The sequence below is a fragment of the Pteropus medius genome, unplaced genomic scaffold (genome assembly GCF_902729225.1).
Source record: "Pteropus medius unplaced genomic scaffold, Ma_sr-lr_union100, whole genome shotgun sequence".
NCBI lineage: Eukaryota > Metazoa > Chordata > Mammalia > Chiroptera > Pteropodidae > Pteropus > Pteropus medius.
The window spans coordinates 7,552,120-7,561,741 of record NW_024350927.1 but is presented as its reverse complement, the minus strand read 5'-3'; the positions used below and the strand labels follow the sequence as shown (position 1 = coordinate 7,561,741).

Below are 9,622 nucleotides of genomic sequence, written 5' to 3'. Positions count from 1 at the left end.
GCCAGGCTGTCCAGTGACTCAAGGCCCCCAGGCCCCCCCCAAAAAAAAAGATACTTCTATGAGTCATGACGTTCAGAGAGCTTACTGATGACCCCCTCAGAAGGTGAGACAAAGGCCAGACCTCTCTATGGGCAACGTCGCTCCTTACTGCACAGATGGCTCCTCCTCCTCTGCTCCCACCTCCTCCTCCTAATCCTAGTGTTTTTTTTTTTGCTGTCCTGGTTGAGAGAGGAAATGGTGTCTGATATGTTTTTCTTTTCGGTGTTGTTGCTGCTGTTGTTCCTAAAGCATTGCCCCTACACAGATCTTGTGTAATCCTCAGCAATTCTTTGGGGCCGGAAAACACACTCGATTATGAAAAATGGTTTGGGTGAATGCTTTGTCTTCTGCAGAGAATATCGTGCAAACATGACCATTTCCCGGGCAGAGACGCGAAACTAACTAGATTACAGATCAGTCCACCTAAATGTGAGATTAAATGAGAAATTCTGGGCGCCTTTGACAGCTAAGGTTATTATTTTAACGTATCGTTTCAATTACCTCTTGAAATTACTCACCTGCGCCACAACCCGTGACGCTCTCTAAATGAACCTGCCTCGTCTCCATTCCTGCAGACGGCACCCCTGGCTCCAGCCATATTCCTTCCTCACTAAAGTGTTCTCTTGATGGCTCCATTTGCTGCTCCGGGGTTCTGGGAAGCTCTGTCTGGCCTCCTCCACCCTCTGCCCTCTCTCCCCCTCTTCTTCTCCAGTGCTGGAGGCTAGGAGCCCGGAGGAAGCCCCAGAACGAGTACCCCCTCTCTTCCCTCGACACCCACGGGAATGGAGCTGGTCTTGCAAATGGTGACCAGTGTGATTCTTAAGACATAAAATAAGATGCATCAATGCTCTAATTTTATAAGCTGGATGAGGTGGATTAGGACATCAGAAGGCCTGGCCTGGGTCACTCGGGAACAGCTAAAGCGAGTGGAGGAAGCTCTAGTGCGTCTCTCTGAGCAGGGCCTGTCCAGAGGTGCTGTGGGGCCAGCCCAGAAATGCCGCAGGCACGGCCCGCCCCCATAGGGCCTGATGCATTCAAAGGCCCCAGGGCTCTGGAACTTGGAAATGGCTGATGCATTTATCACGAGTCTGCCCGGCCCTTGAAAAGCAGCAGGAAAGAACCAGCTCTGAGCAGAGAGCCGAGGAGCAGCAGGAAGTCTGAACCTCCAGCTTCCCTGATGACACTTACAGCCCTCATTCCTCCACCAGAGTCCTGGCTTTTGATTCGAAGTACGAAGGCCAGTGGGTACTCATTTGATATTTGGCAAAGGCCTTGGCATTATTTTAAGGTGCTTGAAAGTGAGTTGAAGCGGGAGGATTACTGGGTGGGGCTGTGTTTCTAGTGACAGCATCCCAGGGGATTTCTCTCTGAAGCAGACGGTGTTTCTCAGACCTCTGGGTAGCAGAGGCACTGACTCGATGTCCTTGGTCCCAAAGTCGGTGACCTGCAAGCCTGCGTGGGGTCGTGGCTGTACCGTGAGTGGCAACAGCAGAAATGTGACCTAGAGTGTCAAAGAGAGACCAGCCGGGGGTGGGGACGCACGTGTGCGTAACACATCTGTGCTCTTGCTGGCCACTGTTTTGTTTACTCAGTGGCATTTAGCACCTCAGGTGTCTGTGACTCTCCCTGCACTAAATATGTCAGCTTCGCTTCCCAGGGCACACAAGACGGTCGCAGCTTAAACTGCACTTGCCTCTAATGTGTCTTCTGTTTTGAGGGCTCATTTGTCTTTTCGGTGGCTTGGAACATAATTGGACCTGACGGCGTAGCTCTTCCCGCGTGACCTCAGTCATGATTATCCCTAGGTCCTAGCTAGTCGCTTCCCTAAAAGAGACGCTTTTCCGTCCTTGCTGTCACCAGAGTCACGAGCTACAGGGTGTGCCCGGCAGCAACCGTCAGGACGGTGGTTTCAAAGTGGTTTTCAGGGTAAATATTTTGGGTCTTCTGACTTCGTTGTCCCCCACATGGCAATCCAGACATTCATTTCTCTTTAATCAGAATCCCACATTAAAAATAAAAAAGTTACCGAGTTCGCGAGAAAGCACACCATGGCAGCTTTGGTAAGTGCTGAGTAGACATTCTGAGTAGACCTTTTGGGCAAGCATACCTGTCCTCGGTCGTGGCCCCACTGGGCGGGGGGGCACACGCAGCCTCTCTGAAGTCTCCCGGGTCTTCCTGCCTGTGGGGAGACCAGCGGCAGCCCAGTGGGCACCTATGATGCTCTCAGTTCGAGAACTTCCTGAGCTCCGCTCCAGAAGGATCCAGGGGGGTTGGGCCCTGACTTGGCTAGACTGGCCGTGACCGGGACCCCTACAGGCTCGTGAGTCCTATGCGTGAGGGGTCTCCGAGCCCTCGGTCAGGCAGAGAGATGCATGGGCGTGGGGGACCCGTGCTTAGAAGGCGCCTGTCTTAGTCAGGCCGCCGTGACAAAATGCCAGAGACCAGGCGGCTACACAACAAATTTATTTCTCACAGTCTGGAGGCTGGAAGCCTGAGTCAGGGCATCGGCACGGCCGGTCTCTCCCGAGGCTTCTCCCCTTGGCTCGCAGTCACCTTCTCGCTGTGTCCCCACGGGATTTGTCCTGTGTGGTGTCTCCATGTGTCCCCGTTGCCTCTTCTTATCAGGACACAGTTCAGATCAGATCAGGGCCCACCCTACCAGCCTCATACTAAGTCACCCATGTAGTCACGTTCTGAGGTGCTGGGGGTGAGGGTTTCAGCAGGTGAATTTGGGAGGGACACAATTCAGCCCATCCTAGAGCCACTCTCCAAAAGTGGAAAAGTCCTGCAGAAAGGAGGTTTCATCACTGTTATAAGGGCTTTTCCAAGGCCTCGGACCTGCCCTCCGAGACCCCGTGGCGGGGCCGGTGACCCAGACACCCAAATCAAGACCTTCCACTGGAGTCTCGGTAGCTTTCTTGGCCAAGGGGCGGGCTGGTTACCCTGCCCTGATGTTTAGCTAACAGGAAGTGCTGACACGTTTTGGGCATCAGGCTATGAGCTTCACAAATATGTCACCGAGTCCTTACAATGGCCCTGGGATCCAGCCGCTATTATCGTTCCCATTTCACAGGTGAGCACACTTAGAGGACAGAGCCTTTCCAAGGCGTCAGAGCCGGGAACAAGCAGCGCCAAGCCCTCTGACTCGCGAGCAAAGCGCTCACTATGCGGCTGCCCTGTTTTTTTAGGAGTTTTCGGCTTCTGATTCAAATAAAGCCCAGGCCCAGCTTAGAGGGTCCGCCCGCATGCCAGATGTGACCCTGTCTCTCCCAGTGTGTCTGATATGCACCACCCAGACCCCCAGGACCAAAGGGTGGCCGTCGAGTTGACAGGCGTGGCTTCGGGAAAGGTGTTTGGGGGAAGAAAGGACAGCAGCCCTGACGGCTCAGCTGGTAGGGTGGGTCCTTTGGTCAAGGAGGGGCCCTGGCCCTCTGTCTGCGATTTCTCATTTCACCTGGCTGTGCCTGTCACTCAAGCTCTGCTTCTCCAGACTCCCATGTGAGGCCACACGGAGAAGCAGCTGAGAGCTTCCGGAGTGCGGGAGATCAGCAGGCTCTGCTGCTCACTAGTGCACATTCCAAGGCAAGTCACGTCTCCCGCCGTGCCTCAGTTTCCCCTTCTGTAAAACTGCAGAAATAGTGGCATCTATAGCCCAGGCGTGGTGTGAAGATGAAAAGAATTAATGCTGGTGCTCAGTCAATATGATGATGATGATGATGGTGGTGGTGGCGGCGGCGGCGGCTCCCACCCCAAGAGAAAGAACAAGGTCCCTGCCCTCCCCAGGTGGCATCTGCTTATGAGCTGTCGTCACCCTTCAGGCTTACAGAAGCTGCACCCAATTTCAGCCTCTCCGTGTTTCCATCCCCATTTCACTGATGAGGAACCTGAGTCTCAGAGAGTCAGGTGACTTGTCCTATGTCACACAGCTAGGGATTCAGACTCAGAGGGGTCAAACACGAAAGCCCATTGGGGGCTTTATGACCACACAGCACGGCTTCCTGAGTGTATTTTGGGTTACCTGCCTTTGGACACTCTGCTGCCCCTCAGAGCAGGGCGTGTCTCTGCGTGTCCCCTACTCTGACAGAGACCGGCCATGTATTTTATCGTCGGGCATACAGGGGGCAGGGAGGGAGTGGATGGGCCTGTGTGAGCCACTAGGGAGAATGAGTCGAAAGTGTTTTTGCCCAACTTCTTTGTATCCTTCTGCGTTATGTCCCTTAGAGAGATCCCCAAGTTCTCAGCTGGCGGCTAATGCATCTCTTCCTCCACCCAGGTTAGAGCTGACAGCCTTCCCAGGCTGATACCCATTATGGGAGCAAAAACCTTTTCTTCCCACCGCCCCCTACACCACCATCCCCTACGTAACGAACCACGCCAGAGCTCAACGGCTCAAAACAGTGAGCACGTACTAGTTCTCCTGAGTTTGCGGGCCGGCTGGGCGGTGCCTCTGCTGGTTTTGCCTGGGCCCACGCCTGCAGGTGCATTCATGGGACTGGTCGTTTCAAGTCCAGAGTCCCTGCAGCCGAAGCACAGAGGTGCTTGCTGTGTCCAGTCACGCTGGCCAAAACCAGGAGCACATCAACATGGACTTAGACTTCACTTTGCAAAAGAGGAAACTGAGGCACAGGAAGAGAAAGGAGCTTGCCACACAGGGAGTGGCGGGGTTGGGACCAGAGTCCAAGCCGCTGACCCCAGGCCTGGACTTTTCCCCCTGCCCTCCGCTCCTCCCTCTTAGGGAAGGCCGGGGGTGGGGGCAGACAAGGACATTTGCAGCTCAGCTGGAGGTGCTTGAGGCTCTCTGCAAAGCTCACCTTCACGCCTGAGTCAAGCAATCATGGTGGTAAAGAACACCACATCACAGAGCTCTCCAAGGGGAACTTCAAGTTCAGGGCGCTGCTCTCTCCAGCACCCTTAGCTGCCAAGAGGGCAATCAAGTAGGAATTTGATGGATGACCCCTTTTATACAACCCTTCAGAAGCACAATTAGAGACAGACCCCCTAATGATGTCCTTCTGCCCTGGGGATCACCATCACATGACCCAGTGCTTCCCCTGCATCCGTCCTGTCTCCTCCATCCATGCTGTAACATCTGTCAGTTCTTCATTCCATTTTATTACCAAATAAACACCCATATGTATGGACATGTTTTCAGTTCTCTTGGGCATATAACTAGGAGTGAAACCGTGGAGTCTTACGGTAACTCTCTGATTAACCTTTTGAGGAGCTGCTAGTCTGTTTCGCAAAGCTGAAGCATTTTCCGTTCCCATCAGCAGGGCATGAGTGTTTTAATCTCTCTACATCCTCACCAACACTTGTTATTATCTGTCTTTTTGATCTGAGCCATCGTAGTGGGTGTGAAGTGATATCTCTTTGTGGTTTTGATTTTCCCCAATGACTAATGACGTTGAGCATCTTTTCATATGCTTATTGGCCATTTGGTTATCTTCTTTGGAGAAATGTCTATTCAGATCCTAATTTCCATTTTTTAAAAAATTGGATTGCCTTTTATTTTTGAGCTGTAAAAATTCTTTTTATGTTCTAGATACACGTCCCTTATCAGAGATATGATCTGGAAGTATGTTCTCCCACTCAGTGAGTTGTCTTTTTCACTTGTTTGGTGGTGTTCTTTGAAGCACAGAAGTTCTAAATCTTGGTGAAGTCCATTTTATCTATTTTGTGCCTTGGTTGCTTGTGTTTTTGATGTCATGTTTAAGAAACAATGGCCAAATCCAAGGAGAGGACAATTTACCTGTCTGTTTTCTAAGGGTCTTGTACTTTTGGCTCTTGCATTTAGGTCTTTGATTTGTTTTGAGTTAATTTTTTTATCTGGTGTGAGGTAGGGGTCCAACTTCATTCGGTTGCTTGGGGATAGCCAGTGGTGCCAGCAGTATTTGTTGAAAAGACTCTTCTTTCTCCATTGAATTGTTTTGTCACCCTGCCCCCCTGTACTTTTTAAAAACTTTTTTTTAAAAGTTCTTAGTGCCTTCAATCCCCGGAATATGCAGCTTGCACTTATTTTTACATTGCCATTTCATTCGAGAAGACTATTTAATTTTTTTATTGGGAGTTGACATGTGCAGAAACGTATTTGGTTTCTTATGAGAGGTGAGGTTATGGTGCAGTAACAGACAACCCGAGTTCAGTGGTTTATTTCTCATGCGTGTTGCAAGTCCAATGCCAGTTGCTGGGGAGGGCTCTACTCATCACAGTCACTCAGGGACCCGGCCTGGTAGAGCCTACGACTGTACATAAATGAGCTTTCACAGTTGCCAGGGCTGGGGAAAGAATGCAGGTCGCTGATTCTTAGAAATTTCCAGACCACGGTCTTAAACAAATGGTATCTAAACGATCCAAGAGTGTTCAGGTGCTTGGAGAACCATCATAAACAGGGCAGAATGGGCACAGGCTTGGAACTTGAAACCCAGCTCTGCTGCTTACCATCTGTGCGCCTTTGGGCAAGTTACCTAACTTCCTGAAACCTTCGTTTTTCCCTCCATGTAGTATCCAGCTCCCAGGAGACATAGCAGCAGTGGATGCGAGTGTCTAGGTCACAGGCATCCGATGAACAGTGGCTCTCTTTTTGCTCATTTGCAACAGGATGCGCCACCCCCTAGGTTCATCATCAGATCCTCCCCAGAGCTTAGAGCTGGGATGAGGACTCACCATATCTGCCTTAAGGAGCAAAACTTGTATTTGGTCTGGTCGCTGCCAACAGAGTCATCACTGAGCAAAAGTTTTTTTTCTCTGCTTTAAAAAATGGTCTAAGTATACTCAAAGCCCCATAAAATCCAGTGTAATAATTTGTTTGAAGCTCATGCATGCCTTACCCTGTCATTTCCTAACCTGAAAGAAAGGAACAGGAACCCTCATGAGGAATGACAACCTGTGGGTACTTGGTTCTAGCATGCTGTCAGAGCTCTGAGCTGGCTTCAGAAGCATCCAGCTCACCCCACCCAGCTCTGTCTGACTTTCCATGCACGGGCTCAAGGAGGGCACTTGCTCTCGGGGACTCCATCCTGAGACAGGTGCAGTGGGGAATCAGAGTGTCAGATCTCCCAGGAGGGGAATGAGCCCACCCGGGAGACAGTAAGGAGACTTTCCTTCTGCAGAAATGTCACCTCAGGCCGCCTGAAAATAGTGCTCCGGGCTGCGGAGCCCAGCTGTCACTGGGCACAGCCAGTGGACTGGAGTGTCCACCTTCCTCACGTGCCAGGTGGATATGGGGCTGCTGGAGGAAGGGGGAAGGGTTGCGGGTTCCCCCGAAGCTCCTTCTCAGGCAGCTGGGATGCCCAGGTCTGACCCTGGAGCTGAACCCCACCTGAAAGACAGAAAAGCCTGGTGGCTCCTCTTTCGCTGGGGTCTGGATCCCAGTCACTCCGAGTCCCCAGGCGTTGCCCTTCATGCTCCCACCACCCCAGCTGGTCTCTGCCACTCACAATCCATTCGAAATGATTCGATAACCAGCAGCCCAGTACTGACGGAGTGCCCCGCGTTGTGCTGGGCGCCAGGATAAGTTAAGACCTCATTTCTGTTCTCGAGATTAGAGCTGTACCGGTCTTAGCTAATAACAGCTAACTTTTGAAAACGCCTTTTATCGACATATATACACAATACACACACGGAAAACTGTATGTATCACAAGTATGTAAAACTCAGGTCACAAACTAAACTAAGTTTTCACAAACTAAAACCAGTGCCCAGGTCAAAATTACACCGTGACCAGAACCCCAGAAGCCCTCCCTTTCCAGTCACTGCCCACCACCCAAAGATAACCTGATGCCTAATAGCAACGAGAGCTGACTTGCACTGAGTGTACCGTATGTGCCAGGCACTGGTGTAGACGCCTTTCATCGACGTACTGGGTCATTTAACTCACCTACAGACATGAAGGCACAGCGACTGGGGTACACAGCTAGCAAGTGGGAGAATATAACTTGGAATCCAGGTGGCTTGCGTCCAGAGCCCTTGTCCTTAACTACACCCCTCACATTGCTGCTTGGGAAACAGAAAGAACCTGGTTGTCTGCTGCAATATGAATGTTTTCCTAAGAATGCTCCGCGGGCAGTTCTGCCTAGTTTCTTGAAAAGTCATGGGGTGGGGCAGGGGAGGGTGTCGGCACTAGGCCTCTAATAAATGGAAAGGAGTGTGCCTACCAGATAAATGGGAGAAGACATAAGCAGAGGTGGGAGTGCAGGGGTCCTGCCTGGTGCGAGTAGGGTAGAGGCGGGTGGGGGCGGGAACAAGACGGACTTGTCTGAGCAGGACTGTGAATATGTTCCGAGTTCTGACTTGGCCGGGGTAGGTGAGGGACTTGCTGAGGTTAGACCCCGTGGTCGGCTCCCGTAGTGAGAACCTGCACGACTCGCTTGCTTTCCTGGCTCAGAGGCGTGGCACAGGACTGGACTCGGCTTCAGCAGGGATGTCCTTGGTTTGGCCTCTAACCATTCATTTTTGGTTGCACAGGCTTAAGGGCTGTGCAGAATTCTGTGGTTGCTTTCATGTGTGATTGGAGAGGGTCAGAAAATGAGACTCCACCCTCTTATTTTGAGACTTTTCAATCCAGGTGGCAGAAAGGAGATGTAATCGATTTTAAAGACAATTGGCAACAGGAAGGAAAAAAGATCGCCTCATCACAAATGTGCGTGGGTCAAGCACTATGTGCACGGCTGGGGTAGGGGGCGAGGGGCAATTGAGTAACGGCAGGTTACAAATGTTACGGGGGAAAACAGAAAAAGGGGTGATGGTGTCCACTTGGGATGCCTGGGGAAGGCTTATCGGAGACGGGTGAGCTTTGATGGAGAGGTGTGACTTGAGTTTGGGGCGGGAGGCCGGCGGCGAGAGGATGTCATGCAGAGTATGCGAGTGGGAACACTGCAGCCAGAACTTTTGGACCGCAGGCTTAGACCCCAGGAGTTGGGCGGAGGCCCTGCGACAACAGCTAAGGAGCTCGGGAGCGGGAGCTCTGAAGCTCCTAACTCCCCGCGGAGCCGCTATTCGCCGTCACTGCCCAGAAACACTCGGCCGCGCCCTGTCCGACGCCGGGGGCCCTTTAGCGCTCGGGCCCCGAGCCCCGCCCAGTGCCCTCGGGTCCTCGGGACGCCGCAGGGCTCCTCCGCCGTGGGCCGGCTCGCCGCGCCCCGCGCCCCTCCTTCCCGCGCAGCCTTCCTCGCTCCCCCGCTCGCGGCTCAGCGCAGCGCAGCGCCGGCTCCTCCCGCGGCTGCATTGCAGACGCCGCCGCCGCCGCCGCAGGGTGCGCAGGGCCTCGCCGGGGGCCCGAGCCTGGGTACGCGGGGGCCCCACAGCGCGGGTCCGGCACGCGGGCCCGACGGCGCCGCGGGGCCCGGAGTCAGCGGGCCGGGCGCGGGAGGGCTCTGCGAGCCGGGGGCACGCAGCCCGTGCTCCCCCGCCGCGTGGCGCGGGTCCCCGAGGAGGCCGGCTCCGGCCGTGGGGCCCGGGGAAGCGGGCGCGGCCGTCGAGCTCGGAACCGTCCCTGCCCTCGAGCGGACCGCCGCCCTGGCGGGCTTCCCGGAGCCTGGACGGGGAGCGGGGCGGCCGCATCGCGAGGGGCCCTGGCCCGCCCGGG

General features: G+C 53.6%; 1 protein-coding gene across 15 annotated transcripts in view; it reads left to right on the top strand.

Moving 5' to 3' along the window:
• The window catches only part of CAMTA1 (calmodulin binding transcription activator 1), a 784,924-nt gene that overhangs the window by 724,296 nt on the left and 51,006 nt on the right, over positions 1 to 9,622 (top strand). The gene's annotated exons all lie outside the window — the stretch shown is intronic.